This window comes from Microtus oregoni, unplaced genomic scaffold, assembly GCF_018167655.1.
Source record: "Microtus oregoni isolate MIOR12 unplaced genomic scaffold, Mior012 000037F_ref0000500, whole genome shotgun sequence".
In the NCBI taxonomy this organism is placed as follows: domain Eukaryota; kingdom Metazoa; phylum Chordata; class Mammalia; order Rodentia; family Cricetidae; genus Microtus; species Microtus oregoni.
The window spans coordinates 7,028,287-7,044,563 of NW_024543096.1; positions in this window are offsets into that span (position 1 = coordinate 7,028,287).

A 16,277-nucleotide genomic window follows, 5' to 3' on the forward strand; every position below is an offset into this window, starting at 1 on the left:
AGGCTGCAGTGACTTCTAACTTGTCTCCGCCCTTTATCGCTCGATTCATCATGTCCCCTTCTTTCCACGGCAGCTCACTGCTTCCCTTGAATGCCAGCCACATCCCCATACTATGCCACTCACTACATCCGGCTTGTCTGATGCCACAATAAATAAGATATGCTCATATCTTAACCTTAGTTGTACAGTAAAGTCTCTTTATGTTCTCATATAGTACTTGCGTACATTATTTCAAAGAGTTCACAAGGCGAATGTTATTTTTTTCTGTGCAATGTATTCCAATAGTTTCTAGCCGGTACATTTAATATATAAGAGTAATTCTAATCAACCATAAAAAATTATTTTTTAAATGTTTTCTTTATCATTATGTATACAGTATTCTGCCTGCAAGCATGCCTTCAGACCAGAAGAGGGCACCAGATCTCATTACAGATGGTTGTGAGCCACCATGTGGTTGCTGGGAATTGAACTCAGGACCTTTAGAAGAGGAGGCAATGCTCTTAACCACTGAGCCATCTCTCCAGCCCCCAAAAATTATTCTTTCAGCAAGCACAGATCAAGAAACACTCTCTGGCCAGTATGGCCCCCTCACGTGTTTTAAAGGCTGGCAGTCTTTGCTGGGAGCCTCCATCAGTCTATCTGCCTCTGCCATCATTCTACCAATTCTTTTCATCTCTCCATTCTCAGCTAAAACTCCGCCTTTAATGTAAAACCATGGATTTGATCCTCTTCCTTCTCTCGTGTTTTAAATTCATATCACTACGAGAAATATTTTATTCTGCTCTTGATTATAACTTATTATTTAAAATTCAATTTACCGCACTTCATTGCAAAGTCCTCGAGTGTAGAGCCGATTCTGATTTTTGACAGCGTCGTTTCTAGGAAGCTTTCACCTAGTTGGTGGCAAATTTATAAGAAAGGAGGAAATAACAGTGACCCATAAGGTTCTCCTTAGGACTCAATGAGGTCGTCCATTAAATAAGAATGTAATAAGTAATGCCTATTATGTTTTGTTTTGAAAGTCCCCACAAAAGGTACCTGGAGCACAAGGCAAGCCCTTCAGAAATAGCAACCGTGTTATTTTATCATAGTTCAGTGCTCGGCTCAAAGGAAACACTCAGTAACTGATTATGATTATGATTAGTTATCGCTGCTTAACAAAAGGGTGTTGAATCAAAGCTGGATGAATGGAGCTGGCAGAGATGTGGATTATGTGCAATAGCCTTCGGGCCTAGGGAGAGTTCCATTCATCATTCTGCTATTAGTTTCCTATTTAATCTGCTGTTTTCTTTTTCTATGAGAGTGGCTGTGACTCTCTGATTAAAAATCACCAGATCAGGAAAATGAATTTAGTGTCTTTGGTAGTCCTAACGGCCACATCAGATTAACTGCCAGACTGACTCAACTATGCACAAATTAGATATTAAGATAGATGAAAAGAATCCAATTGGACAAAAAAATGATTTCGAGACTGCATAGATCAAATTAATTTTCTTCCTTTGTGCAATTCAGTTCAATTCAGCCCTTCACATATATGGAGCAAGCACTGGAGGGGATAGCGAGAAAAATGTCCCTGTTGCTAAGGAGTTTATAATCAACTGTGAAGATCTCAGGGTGATGAAGAAAATATGCTCTCTGTACAAAAACCTAATATAAGTCAGTGCAAATCTATTTCAAGAGATTTTGATGAATTCGGAGATTCTGTAGAAGAATGGATTGTCTCCCTAGTGAGGGAATGACGGGATGGAGTAGGGCGAAGATGCTGCTGGTTGGCCAGTGTGATTCTAGGTCTCAAATGAAGACAGCGATGTGTTATCCCCGAAGAGCAGTGAGAAGTTTATAGAGTCCACGAAACTCTAGGATTCATTACTAGCAGGATGGTGTAGACATTTTCTAAAAGGAGTCATCTGTCATCGGTAAACTCGAGGAAGCATGCGGCACAAATTCATGCAGACACTAAATCCCCAGTACAAGTGTCAGGAGCTGTAGCTCGCAGGAGTGACTGAGCTCCATCCTCGAGAACAGGATCAAGTCTTCATCAAAGGGCTTGGTGTCTAGAGTTCGCTCCCCTTTCCCTTCTGCCAACCTAAGACACACTGTTCCTCTCGTCGAGAGGACCCGGCATTCAAAATGTCATCTTGGACACAGACTTCATCCCTGATCAGATGCTGCCACCTTAATCTTGAATGTCATTGTCTCTAGAATTATGGGAAATAAAATTCTTATATATATTACCCTGTGGTAATTGTTTCAGGACCACAAGATGGACTAAGAAAAAATCATATCAAAGTAATCTTTTCTAGAAGATCTGTGATTATTAAATTGGTACAAATGAGAAATGAAATATATATATATAAAGCAGCCATATTTCAGGAGAGCCTTGGGAAAAAAAACAGAAGAAAAATGAGGGACATTAAAATTGATGAATTGAATTTTTGTATCCAAAGGATACTGATTAATAGATAAATGTTACCCTGAAGGACACTGGTTAGTATCTTTTCATGGGCATCTAACTTTAACACTACTTGATTAACCTCTGTAAAGATATAGAAGATATATGCTCACTCATTAATTGTCATATAAACTGGAGTGGGAAAAAAATGGTAACAAACAAATACTGACAAAATCATCCAATGTTTTTCCCGATGTTGATATTATAGTTCAAATATACCAAGTTTAATCATTCTAACCTTGGTCAAAATGCGGGCTGGAGAGATGGTTCTGGGGTAAGAATACTGGTCGCTCTTGCAGAGGACCCAGATTTGGGTCTCAGCACCCACATGATGGCTCCCATTGATCCTAACTGCAATTCTAGGGGATCCAATGCCATCTTCTGACTTCCATGGGGAGTCAGTCTCTGCACACAGGCATGCTTGCAGGCACAAGCAGACATACATTCAGGTGAAATGCTAATAAACAGAACATAAAATAAATCAATCTAAAATAATGTAAAATTAGAAACAACAGAAGGCCAACTGTATGTGGAAGAGATGGTGGAGATGTGACCAAGTAGCAGTAAAACAAACTTCTAGGATTAACTAGTTGATGGTGTGAGTAAAACGTATTACAGAACCAATGAACCTATCACCACGACCACCACCTCCACCTCTGCCCCGGCGTGATGAGCTCTTGGCGGTGTTTGTACGAAGACTGTCTCTGGAGAGGCAGGAGTGGCTCTGCCAATCACAGCACATCGAGAGCACAGTGCACATGCACTGCGTGTGCCTGTGCGTGACGTGCGAAGCCCAGAGTACATTTGTGTGTGTGAAGCCACTACCAAAGTATTCCATTCAGAACGTGTACGGGCCCCGAAGGTCACGGATCTGGATTACCGAGGTCCGAGCAGAAATATGTGAAAATGTGTCAAGTGACCCAAGAGCTGTCTTATGAGGGAAGTAATTTGATTTCTTTCATGCGGCTTCGAAAGGCAGAACTCTACCAGCAATCCTAATGAAAAGAATGTGGAATTCAGCATCTTAAGGACTTGTCTCAAAGCGAGAGCTGTTTGTCCGTGCAAAGCACACCTGCTGCAAAGTTTCCTACCAACCGGGGCAGACGTGAGCGGGTAAGCTTAGGTTTATTGTTTCTTTTCCTTTTCTTCTTAATCGCTTCCCTTGACTTCGTAATTTGGCTTCACCTTTATCTGAGCAATGGCAGGAGAAATCGAAAGGCTGAAAGAGACAGAAAATTGTAGATAGGTATGTGTGCAGACGCCATGAGTGCGTGTCTGGGTGGCTTGAGAATCAAACCCAGGATCCCAATGCCTGTTAGGCAAACACTCCACTCACAAAATTACACCCCAGCTCCTGAGTTTGTTATTTCTAGTTCTTCTGGGCTAAGAAAGGAGGCTGGTGTGAGGGTGCTTGGGTTAGGTGGTGGACTCCAAGGAAGGAAAGTCCTCCAGCTAAGGAGGGAAGGAAACGGGGCAATAAGGTGGAGACAACTCTAAGCAATTTGCATTTGCCCGCCCCCTGCCTCATGGGCTTGGTGACCAGTATGGGATGGGGGGGGGGGGGAGCAGAAGAAAAGATTCTGCTGACTATGTTGGCTGCTGTTGGAGAGGGTAAAGACAAAGGCTGATTCTAGAGAAAGACATTGGAAAGGAAGTGTGATAAGCCAGGAGGTTGAAAAAATCTGGTCGGCTCAAGCATGGCTCTGGCAAGACTTGCCCTTTTCTTTGCTTCTCTGTGCCTTGCTAAAAAACCATCGGATTGTGTTCCTGAAGCTAACCCCTTATTTGGCCAATCTCTCCTTCTGAGCTGACTATCAAGGTAGTACCTTTCTCCCCTCCTCTCACTCTGTTTCCGTCATAGTATACAGGGGGCCTTCTGTCCACTCTCTACCAGCTGCGGTTTACTCTGAGCTCCTGGACTAAATAATAGCAGACCAGAAGACTGTTCTCACAACCCTTCTCCCTTCTCTGGCATGATTTCTAATATCTTTTTACGGGGAAGCTAAATCTTGAGGCAACCAATGTTTGGCTTTCTGGCAACTGATTAGAACAGTCTGTGACACGGGAACACAAAGGGGGAGCCAGGACATGCCCTGTCCCAGGAGCAGACAGGCGAAGCACAAATTTTCAGAGATGTGTTGTTGCGTATCTAAAAAAGAACCTTGGAACGCTTTGAGACTGGAGCTTTGGGGTTCTGTGGCTATAGATGGAATCCACTGTCATTCCAGATAACTGGACTTGATCGCCAAGACTTGCTCAACTAAGCACATGCCTTTGTTGGTCACTGATGACTGTGATGGGTAGTATCATCTTGACAGGCTCTAGAGTCCTCTAGGAGATAACCCTCTCAGCCAACCTGTGAGGAATTATCCTGATCAGGCTGAAGAGGGAAGAGCCACTCTAAACATAAACACACACGGACTTGGGTTCCAACAGGAAGAAAGCTATGCGGGTACAAGAATTCACTGCTCTCTGCTTCCTGACCGCCAATGCAGTGTAACAAGCTGGTCTCCTGCTCCTGCCGCCATGCCTTCCCCTTCATGATGGACTGTGTCTTCCTGGAACTGTAAGCCCAGTTGAGCCCTTCTTTCCTAGCCTTGCTTTTCACAGGGTATTACACATACTGCCACAATGTCAAATTAACTACGACAGGGCCCAAAGCATTTCAGTGTCTGGCCATCTCCGAAGACTCCTTCCTGTTCCTGTTCTCGTTCCAATGGACATTGCAATCTGAGTGCTGGACATCAAACAGCTTTCGGTTTCTGAAGTGTGGATCTTGAAACGATAACTCACAAGTAAGTAGGATTTGTTTGTCTTTCCTATTCATGAGTCTGTCCTGAAGCTGGCTGCATTTAGTGGCAAGTATCTATAAGAGCATCTCTCTTCTAAGTGTTTCTAAGCAATTTCACATATAAGTGATCTTCAGAAAGTCCTTGCGTAGGGTGACTTTGTAAAATAGCTTAAGGCGCACTAACAACCATCTGTAGATGGCATTTAAAAGGAAGTTAAATTTGCCTCTCACGTTTCATTTGGACTTCAATGCTTCTTAGCCATAGGGTAGAATTTGCCTTCTCCGTTAAATAGCCTTATTTTGCTTGTCGTGGAATCTGGAATAGGGCCCTGTGAACAACGGTGTGAGGCAGTTGCCTTAGATTTCACATTTTTCTTTATGACACTATTTGTCCAGATGGCTACCACCCTTCCTACTGCCCCGAATAAGTTCTAAAGACAGCGAGGAAGATTTTTCTGAATACCTTAGACACTCAGCTTTGTCTTCAGAAGCAGCTTAAGAACCAGCAAGATGGCTCAGTGGGTAAAGGCCTTATGACCCGAGTCCAATACCCAGCCAGAGCCTATATGGAGAAAGGAGAGAATAGACTCCCTCAGTCCACTGCTGACCTATATACAGACACTCACACACAGAGAGACACACACAGTGGCATGCACATGCAGACACACACAGACATATACACACACAGTGGCATGCACACACATACACACACACACATATAAATAAATAAAGGTAGAAACTCAGCATTTTTTAAAAGTAGTTCATGAATACTCCATTCTACCGACTGGATGGGAGTTAATCACGACTCACATGGCCTTGGGGGGCGGGATGTCTTAATGTTACCTTGTAAAATGATGAGACTAAAAAAGTCACTCTCTGTCTTTCCTCCCCTGGGTACTCTTCAATGAGAGAGTGTTGTTTTATTTCCTGTGCTGAGGCCACGAATATGACAGGAGCATCTCTAAGTGCCCCATCATAGCTCACCTCACCATTCCGACTGACTGGGCCTCTGGTCATGCAGTAGATCTGGGCGATGTTCATCTATGTGGAAGGCATCCTACTAGGCCGGCTTCTATTCAGGGGCGCTTTCTTGATTAATCAAGAAACTACTTTCCATAATAGAATATATTAAAGCTAGGCTTCTCGTTAGCATTAAATGCATGAGAAAGCTCATCTATTTTCAGAGAGCTTTGACTTAGAAGAAATCGAGTAAATCCTGTCTTAAAGAAAGTGGCTTTGCTGGCAGTTACTTCAAATCATCTTGCTGCCACGAGGAAGCCCTAAGCCGCACATGTAGAAGGGTCTTAGTGAGATGGATTGCAAAGGGGCAGGAAATCTGATTAGGCGGGCGACCCATCCTAATCAGAAACTAACAGCGCCAGCTGAACACAGCCTTGCCGCTCCCAGCTGACTGCACTGGAAACCCTTCCCTGGGAGCCTTTTCTTCCCCGCTTAAGCTCCATGCATTCCTCCCACCCCCTAGCTCTCTTAGTATCCTGGTCTTCAGTTTCTAACAAGCTAGGTCTGTGATAATTGCGATTTTGTTACAAGATGTAAATGCAATCCCGGCTGTGTGGCAGGGCTCAAAAAAAAAAAAAGGGGGGGGGCATCTGTGTAAATACAATTGTATTCGTAATCTCATCCCCACTCCAACCCCCAGCCTTTGATAGGATTAACTGAAGTCTAGCGCCCAGGTAAATTGGCACTGACTGAAACCCATCTGTGTTTCTGAGGGTGGGGAGGGCGGTGTTAATCAGCCTATTGTGATCAGGTTCTCAAGCATGAGGGACGCGTTTGTTGGCAGACATGGTTGGGTGGGCATTCTTTTTGCGGAACCAGGTAGCAGCAACCACGTGAGGGCTTCGTCTCTTTCATCATGGCATCATGTTCTGAAATGGACCACTTGCAATGTAATCTAGCAAGGCTGTAGGGCAGGCTAACCCATGAATAGATTGTATCCAGGAATGGGGAAGTGTTTAGTTCTCAGGTGGATGCGGGAAGCTCTAGCCTTGTCAAGCTGTTGACTAGTCTTCTCCCAGCAGTAGGAGGGACAAGGCTGTCAACACAGCCCTGTGTGGGCACACCAAGTACATGCATTGTCTGCTAAGATGAGCAAATAGGTAGACACTGAATTTCCTAAAGATGGAGAAAATTTGGGTCACAAATATATTGTAATGATGTGTTCGGCCTTTGTAAGGTGTGCTGGCTACGGGTCTGAACTTTGCACTGTCTGCTCAGCTCTGGCCTGTAATTCTCAAAGGGTTCCTTCTACATCTGCATCTTATTAAGTTTCAATTGTCATGACAAAATACCACACACAAGACAACTGATGAGAGAATTTAATTTGGGGGGCTCATGGTTCTAGAGGGTTAGAGTCCATGACCCACATGGCAGCAGGCAGGCAGCAGGAAGGCAGGGTGTTGGAACAGGACCTGAGAGTGTACATACACACTGAGACAACAATCACAAGACAGAGAGGGTGCTACTAGGGGATGGTGGGAATCTTTTGGAAACTCACCCCCAGTGACACACCTCCTCCAACAAGGCCACACCTCCTAATCCTTCCCAAACATTCTCTAATAAGGTCACACCTCCTAACCCTTCCTTCCCAAACATTCTCCAACAAGGTCACACCTCCAAATCCTTCTTAAGCAGTTCCACAAACTGGGGACCAAGTAATCAAATATATAAGCCTATGGGGCCATTCTCATTCAAAGCAGCACCAATTGCCAGCAGGATGCTGTCTGCACTCTAAGGAAAAACCCAAGGACTCAAACAATTGTCATGTGTGGTCTGAGCCAATGCACTAGACGAGTTTTCTGTGACTTTGGCATTGAAATCTTGCTGGTAGAGACTACTTAGTTTGTGAAGAAAGACTTAAGACTTAGATAATTTTAGGAATCCATGTCACCAAAACCCATTCAAAACTGGACACAGAGGTTTCTAATAAAATTAAAAATATACCTACCCCATCATCTAGTGTATGTTTGCAAACTAACACAAGGATATTCCTGGCAGCCTGAATCACAGTATGTTCAGGGGTTTTAGAAATTTGAGATTGTGCACCATCAGCTTTGCACATTAAGGGATAAGTCAGATTCAAATCTTACATTCTCATTCAAATTCTCCCTTAAATCAATAAATGGTTATTAGCCAACTTTATCCTGAAACTGTTTTTACTTATTCTCTCAGATATTATATCCTGACTGTAGTTTCCCCTCCATTCCCTTCCCCCAGTCTCTTCCCCAACATCTCCTCTCTCCCAGATGTATCCCATTCTTCCTCACCTCAGAGAATAGCAGGCTTCCAGGAGCATCAACCAAACACAGCATAACAAGCTACAATAAGACCAGGCACATGCCATCACATCAAGGTTAGACTAGCAACCCATAGGAGTAAAAGGGTCCATAATAGGCAAGAGTCAGGGACCACCCTTGCTCCCACTATTAGGAATTCCACGAGAACACCAAGCTATTCAACCATGACATATATGCAGAAGACCTAGGTCAGACCCATACAGGCTCCCTGATCTCTGTGAGCCTTCATGAGTCCCAGTCAGTTGATTCTGTGGGTCATGTTCTCATGTTTTTCTAGACTCCTCTGGTTCCTCCTATTCTTCCTCACCCTCCTCCACAGGAATTTCTGGTCCAGCCTGATGTTTGGCTCTGAGATTCTGCATCTGCTCCCATCAGTTGCTGGATGAAGTCTCTCTCTGGTCTCATTGATGATTCTGCTAGGCTCCAGTCCTAGAAAATTTTACAGGCAGGACAAAGTGTAGGATGAAGGTTTTAGGGCTGGGTTGGTATCCAAGTCCCTCCACTTGAGGCGTTGCCTGGTTACAGAAGATGGCTGGTTCAGGCATTGTGTCCCCCATTATTAGGAGTCTTTGCCAGGGTTACTCTTCTAGATACCATGGAGTTTTCATTGTGCTAGGTTTCCACATTGTCTCCAAATGCCTGCGAACTTTCTCAGTATTCTGTCTATTTGATTCTTCCTGTTCCCAACCATACCTGCCCCCAGTCCACCCACAGAGTCATTGCTCCCAGATGTTGGATGTGAAACTTTGGGATTTAGTGTCTGTGATGCTGAATTTCAAGATGCTTTCTCTCTCTTCGCTACTCTTCAGGTCTCCCCTTTCGGAATGAGAATGTTTATCCACTGCCATTGTAGATTGGAAATGTGTTATTTTTTTAATTGATAAAGAATGACAATGAAGAGTCTTCTTTAAGCCTCAGAATAAAGTTGGGGGTGCTAAAATTACAGGGACTTTTAAAGACTGACTGCATACATTCTGAATCCATGCATGAGATGTCGAAGAGGGGATAGGAGGAACTTGTGGCTTAGATATGAAATCTCCCCCCACAGTCTTGTGTGTTTACTAGTTTCTTCTCAGCTTTTGGCACACTATCTGGGAGGTTGCAGGACTTTATGGACACAGAGTCTCTCTTGAAGGTATGGAACCAGAAGAGTGGGGTTTGAAGGTTATAAGTTGGTTCTAATTTTGGCCCCAAATCTCCTCACTTCCAGTTGATCACTATGATGTCACCAGCCCCCTCACATTCCATTGCTACATCTCCCTGCTCATGCCACTACCCCTTCATGCCACTGTGGGCAGCATTGTCTGAACTCTGAAGCACAGTAACGCCTCCCTCTGCTAAGTTGTTTCTATAGTGTCTTTTGCCTCAGTGACAAGAAAAGCAACTAATAATACACGTCCAGCTTTTGAAAGACAAATGTTCATTGCGGGTAAAGGCATGAAAGAAGTCTGTAATTACATACTGCAATACTACTCGACAGCAAGCAAGACAGTACTGATCCATGCTATAATAACATGGATGCATCGTTCTCACATTCATCAAAAGAAACTGCATGGGTGTTTCCATTGCTTGATGGTCTAGAATGGGCAAAATTAATACCTTACACTATTTATTGGAAGAGAAAAAGTCTGAACTCTAATAAGAGTGCAAAATGGAGCAAGGACTTTAAAAAACAGATTTATTGATTTAATGTGTTAGCATATTTTGCCTGGTGCCCTGGAAGTCAAGAGAGAGAGAGTCACGGATCCCCTGGCACTGGAATTATAGATTGTCGTAAACCACCATGTGGATGCTGGGAACTGAACCCAGGTCTTCTTTAGGAACAATGAGTGCTCTTAACCATTGAACCATCTCTCTCGTCCCTGGTACCAGGACTTTAAATTATTCTTCTAAAATTAAATATACAGCTCACCTATTTTTGTTACTGTATTTCTTTTGTTACTTGGCTAACAAGTGAAGTAAGGCAAATTTTTACATGAAAATTTGTATGTGAATGTTTTGAGTGTATTTATTCATAAACTAAATCTAGTGATAAACCTGTACTTCTTCACTGTGGAGACGAAACCCATGCCAATAATATAATATTAATATACTAATACAAAACAAGGTAGCAGTTAAAAAGGAACAAAATACTAGCATACACAACAAGTGTAGATTCAATGATGCATGTTAATGAAACTAGGATTTAATGGCTGTGTGAAAATAATCCCACTTATGTGACATTCCTCAGAAAATAGATTAGTGACAGCAACTGCAGACTACCGAGGGCATGGGGAGAATAGAGAGTAACAAAAAGTCTACTGTCTTAATTGTGATTTCTACAAGTCTGTTAACTTGTGAAAACTCGTGGAACTCTGGCTTTATTTCTGGAGGTTTCTCCATCTACAGAACCACATGTGTTATAGGTACTCACGGGAAAGAGCCCGGGGAGAAGAATCAATGAATTAGACACAGGGAATTCCCACTAGAAAACCTGGCCCTGGCATCCATTGAAACTCCTCACCTTTTAATATTGCTGCCCCACAGGCTGCAAGAGTCAGGAGACTCTGTCTCAAGGCATTTTGTCTCAGACCTTCGCCTGGGCACCTGTTTATCAGACTATAGAAATAATTTCTATTGCTATAGAAAGCCCCAATTGTAACAAAGGACTTTAACCAGCCTAGTGACATCAAGCAAGGGAAGACATCGACAGATTGAATGGTTCAGTGTAATGGGTGATAGCTAAGGCTCAGCCACGTATCCTCCATCACACAGCCAGAAGGAAGTTTATAACAGGAAGTCTTGTTTATGCCTTTGCTTACCAAAACTTTGTCTTACACCTGGGGGACTGCTTATGTCTCTATTATTATTCTCCTTAGCATTCACAAACTCTTCTCCTAGACTAAAAAAAAGGGGGAGGGGGTGAAGAAGGTGATCATGCATCTGCCAGAGGAAGTAGAGTTGGAAGGGACCTTGTAGTTCTGAATGAGGCTTATGAATTATTTGTGGTTGTTTATTGTGACAGCAGAGAATTGATAGCGGTTGAACCGTCGTTGATGCAGCCTGAGTGTTATTTGACACAGGACACAACAGGCGGGTCACTAGCTACTTTGTGTAGATGCTTATGAGCTGGCTGAAATGTAGGAGGCAAGATAGTATGGATGCTGAACACAGAGACCATTCTAGGTGTTACGAATGAATTTGAAAATGTCAAAGCAATGGCCCTGTAGGGAAGTTCCTTCGATGAGTACTAACCCTTCATATCAGTTGTTGTTTGTTAGCTTCTCCCATGAGTAGCTGCTGAGAGTCATGCACTGTGGAGAGGGATGGTTGCAGCAACCGAAGGCAGGTCATCATTAGGAGTGAAGGGAACCAAAGAGAGCGACCTATCATCGCACTGAAACTGCCAGGTAGCAGTGGGACATGCCGGTTGAACTCCTGGTGAACCACACTGACTGTGAGAGAGTCAGGACACCCAGGTGAGCTTCACGAGCAAAATGGAAATCCATGCAGATATTCCATATGCTCCACAGATTAACTGTCTCAAGCAAAACGGAGATCTATGCAGATATCGAAGTGCTCCACTGATAAAGCGTCTCTTAAATAGCCAACTGCTCAAGATCCTATAATGTGGAGACCCTGGATTAGGTCACCAATGCCAGACGTTAGAATGACAACGCTCAGTGCGGCGCACTTACAAAAAAGTAGAATTCCTGCTCAGCAATATGGTAATCCTAAATAACACGCTTCCTTAAAGAAATGAGTGGTATCAAAGTGTGTCTAAAAATTATAGACAACATTTCAAACATTGGCTTTTAAGGGATGTTTGGGGATTATCTTTGGAGATTGCTATTAACATACTCTGGAATTGGGGAAAAGTGTTTACAAATTAATCCAGCAACATCAGACAGACAGCGATGAGTGAACACTGTACACTGTGTGTTTCACACATTTTATTCTTTTATAAAATTAAGGTTTTCTAGCCAAGAAGACAGGCAGCTGGCCCTCTCCTCAGCGCTGTTGGCTGAGCTGGCTTGCCCAGAGATGCTGGGGAGCACTGTGTGGTGGGTGGAATGTTTCTAAATCCACATCCTTAATGACAGAGAAGTGGAGTGCTTTGTTTCACTAGAGACAGTCCCAGGACTGAGCTGGAGTTTCTTCAGCTTCAATGGCTGAAGGTGGTGGCTATTAATTAATGCCAAGTTAGACTGAAAAACATTTAGCTATTTTTAACTCCTATATCTGTTTGGAATAGAGGGCTAAATGGGCAAAGAAGCAAGAGGTGGACAGAAAAGAATGACGGGGGGCCCTAGAAACCACCCTTCAGACACTGAGCTTTTGTGCTAGATAGCAAGCTCCTCACTCCTCCCCTGTTTCCTGCAAGCAGAAAAGAGCCCTCAGCCCACAGCGGTACCCGCACCCATATGTTGGATGATCACAGCCCGAGGAAGTCTGCATATCATCCTGGAAAAGTCAGGGTGAGGATGTGACAAGAATTACCCAGATCTATATGTGCAGCTCTGGTGACATCCTTTGCAATCTGGTTTCCGCTCTGAGATTGTTTTCTTTGATCTCCCCATTGACAAGTCTGGTCCCTGTGAAAAGCAAATCCCTTGTGCTGGGATATCTCGCCATTGATCCAGTTCCTCTACTGAACAGCTTATTTCAGAACAAAGGAGCCGGAGTGGCTATGATCAGGCTGGCTGCCGGCCTTCCTGGCGCAGACGTGCTCTGTCCTTTGGTCATAGCACTGTTTGTGAGGATGCTGGACAAGGCGAGCATCTCTCGTCCCTGCTCTGTGATGTTTTGATTTCCGCCCTTTTCCGGGTATATCTGTCTCTCTTTCTCTCTGTCCCTTTCTGCTCTTCTCTCTACCTCTCTACTACCCAACACATTTTCCAGTCAACAAAATATGAAAACACATTTATCTCCCCTGGATAACTCCACAGACAATAAGAAAATACATTTCAGTGTGATGGAGTGTCAGGCAAAATGAATGTATAGCAAAATAAATTGTTCTACAAACTAAGAAAAACGTTCCACTAATGCAGCATCCAGGAACATTTGAAGGCAACAATTTACCTAAATTAACAGTTATTTGAGAAAAGGAAAATTTTTTTCCACGAGTCAGAACATGCTGTTTATATAAAGGTCTTTGGCGAGTGGTGGGTGGTTTTGCAGCCAGACTGTAATAACAATGGACAGGCTGCCTTAGCTGTTGGCTGGCTCATCCTTTATGGCAGGACTCTATGGGTCTCTGGACCTGGCTGGAGGCCTGATGGGCTCACTGGATTTTCATTATACAGATGCATAGTTTGGGTTCACATTCAGCACAGTTTTGGGGGACTGTCATTTCATACACATGCACCTCTCACTAGGTTGCTAGCTTCTTGAAGTTGGAGGACTTGGATGCTCAAATGCTGCATCCTGAGAACCTGGGTTTGGGTTCCCATCATGGCAGATAACTTGATGTGGGAATCCCCTCTGTGTGCTGTGATTGCCATTAATGAATAAAAGAAACTGCCTTGGCCTGTTGATGGGCAGAACTTAGATAGGCAGTGATGGAGGAAGGTCATTGGCTAATAAAGGAACTGCCTTGGCCCATTTTATTGGTTAGAAGATAAGTGGGAGGAGTAAACAGAACAGAACGCTGGGAGGAAGAGGAAGTGAGCTCAGTCTCGACAGCTCTCCTCTCAGGAGCAGACGCCTGAGAGAGACGTCATGCCCCGCTCCAGGGATGAAGCTCCGACCCAGGATGGACATAGGTTAGAATCTTCCCGGTAAGCGCACCTTGGGGTGCCATACACAGATGATTAGAAATGCGCTAAATTAATATGTGAGAATTAGCCTAGAAGAGAATGGGCCAAGCAGTGTTTAAAAGAATACAGTGTCTGTGTAATTATTTCGGGGCATAAGCTAGCCAGGCAGGCGGCTGGGGTGTTGGGGACGCAGCCCCGCCGCCCTTAATACTACAAGGCAGGGCAAACTGGACTGAATGGTGGAAGTAGGAGGGTGGAGTCAGAGAGATGCCATGATCCATAGCTGGAGATGACGAGCTGAAACTTTGCTGGTAAGCCACTGCCACGTGGCAATACAGAGATTAATAGAATTGGGTTAGATTAAGATGTAAGAGTTAGCCAATAAGAAGCTAGAGCTAATGGGCCAAGCAGTGATTTAATTAATACAGTTTCTGTGTGGTTATTTCAGGGCTAAGCTAGCCAGGTGACCAGGAAGAACAAGTGGGCCCTCCTCCTACAATAGCTAATACACAGCTGCTGACAGGGAGGACAGAGCAGCTGGTGTGGACTGCTCCACCTGCCCCCACTGAGATGGCTACACTCAAACAGCTGACGGGAGAACTAGCAGTGGGTTATATGGCTGAAGACCAGAGAGACAGAGCCCAAGTAATTGAAATACATGGTTGCCCTGAACTTCATTTCAACCAACACTCTTGACGTCCTCCTGTAATGAAATTTTGCCATTGCTTCTAGCAAGAGGTAAAATGAAAGAACGAAGTTTTGGCTCAAAACTGGGCAGAGGAAAAAGAAGAGAAGGTAGAGGAGGAGGAGGAGTCAAAAGTGTTACTTCCAACCTGTGGCCTCTGAAATTAGCGCACGCACTGTGAAGGACAAGCTTTGCTAGTTGACTTTGGAAAAAGAAATTTCAGCAGGCAGCCTAGTTTTTGCCCACAGTAAAGTTTTAAGATATGTGAAACCAGAGAGATGCTAGAATATTTTTTTTTTTTGAGCAATTGCAAGAAACCTTTCAGCTCCATTTTACCTTTGTAGTAACTTTGGGCTGGGGTTCTCAAAGAATGTTTCATCTTCCTATAAGACTTTTATCGTAGCATTTAGCAGGGCTATGGGAGGACACTGACGTGGTTTAGATCTTGAACTGTCCATTAAGAGAGGAATAAAAAGTCAGTGACATCATACATGTCATTAGCTTGTGTAATAAAAGGTGATTAAATACAGCCAGCTTTCAAATGCATGTAAAAATAGATCTAGCTGAAAGTATGAATTTTCATAATGTTTATATTCTGGATGAACTGAATTTCCATAAACAGCTAAAGTAACCCGTATTACCTTATTGATAACCATCGACATTGGAGTCACTATTGGATTTTGACAGCTTTGCAAAATGAGTTGGCTGCTGCAATTTACATGGCTGGAACTGTTATGCTTCTAATTTATACCTCCCAATTATGTCTTCAATGTGCAGGAACAATGTTTATGCCTTGGGAATCTTTGTCAAAATCATGTAGCTGTAGCTATACGAACTTAGGTCTGGGTCCTCTATTCTAGTCCAGCTCTGTGTGTCTGTTTTTGTGCAAACACCATACATTTTTTACTACTATGCCTCTGCAGTGTAACTGAAATCAGGTATAGAGACACATACAGTGCTAATTTTGTTCAGGATTGCTTTGGCTATCTTTGGTCTCCTGTTCTTCCATGCACATATTAGGATTATTTATATATGTTATATATAATATCTGACACATGTATACTATAGATATATAATATACAACACATAACACACTCACATATATGTATACATATACATATATGTCATATAAATATAAACATATAAACATAAATATATTTATATAAAATAACTTACCCTGAAATTTTGATTTGGACCACACTAAATATCTGGATTGCTTTTGGTAGGATAGTCATTTTCTTGATGCTATTTCTTCTATTTTTATGATCACGGGAGGTATTTCATTTTCTAATGA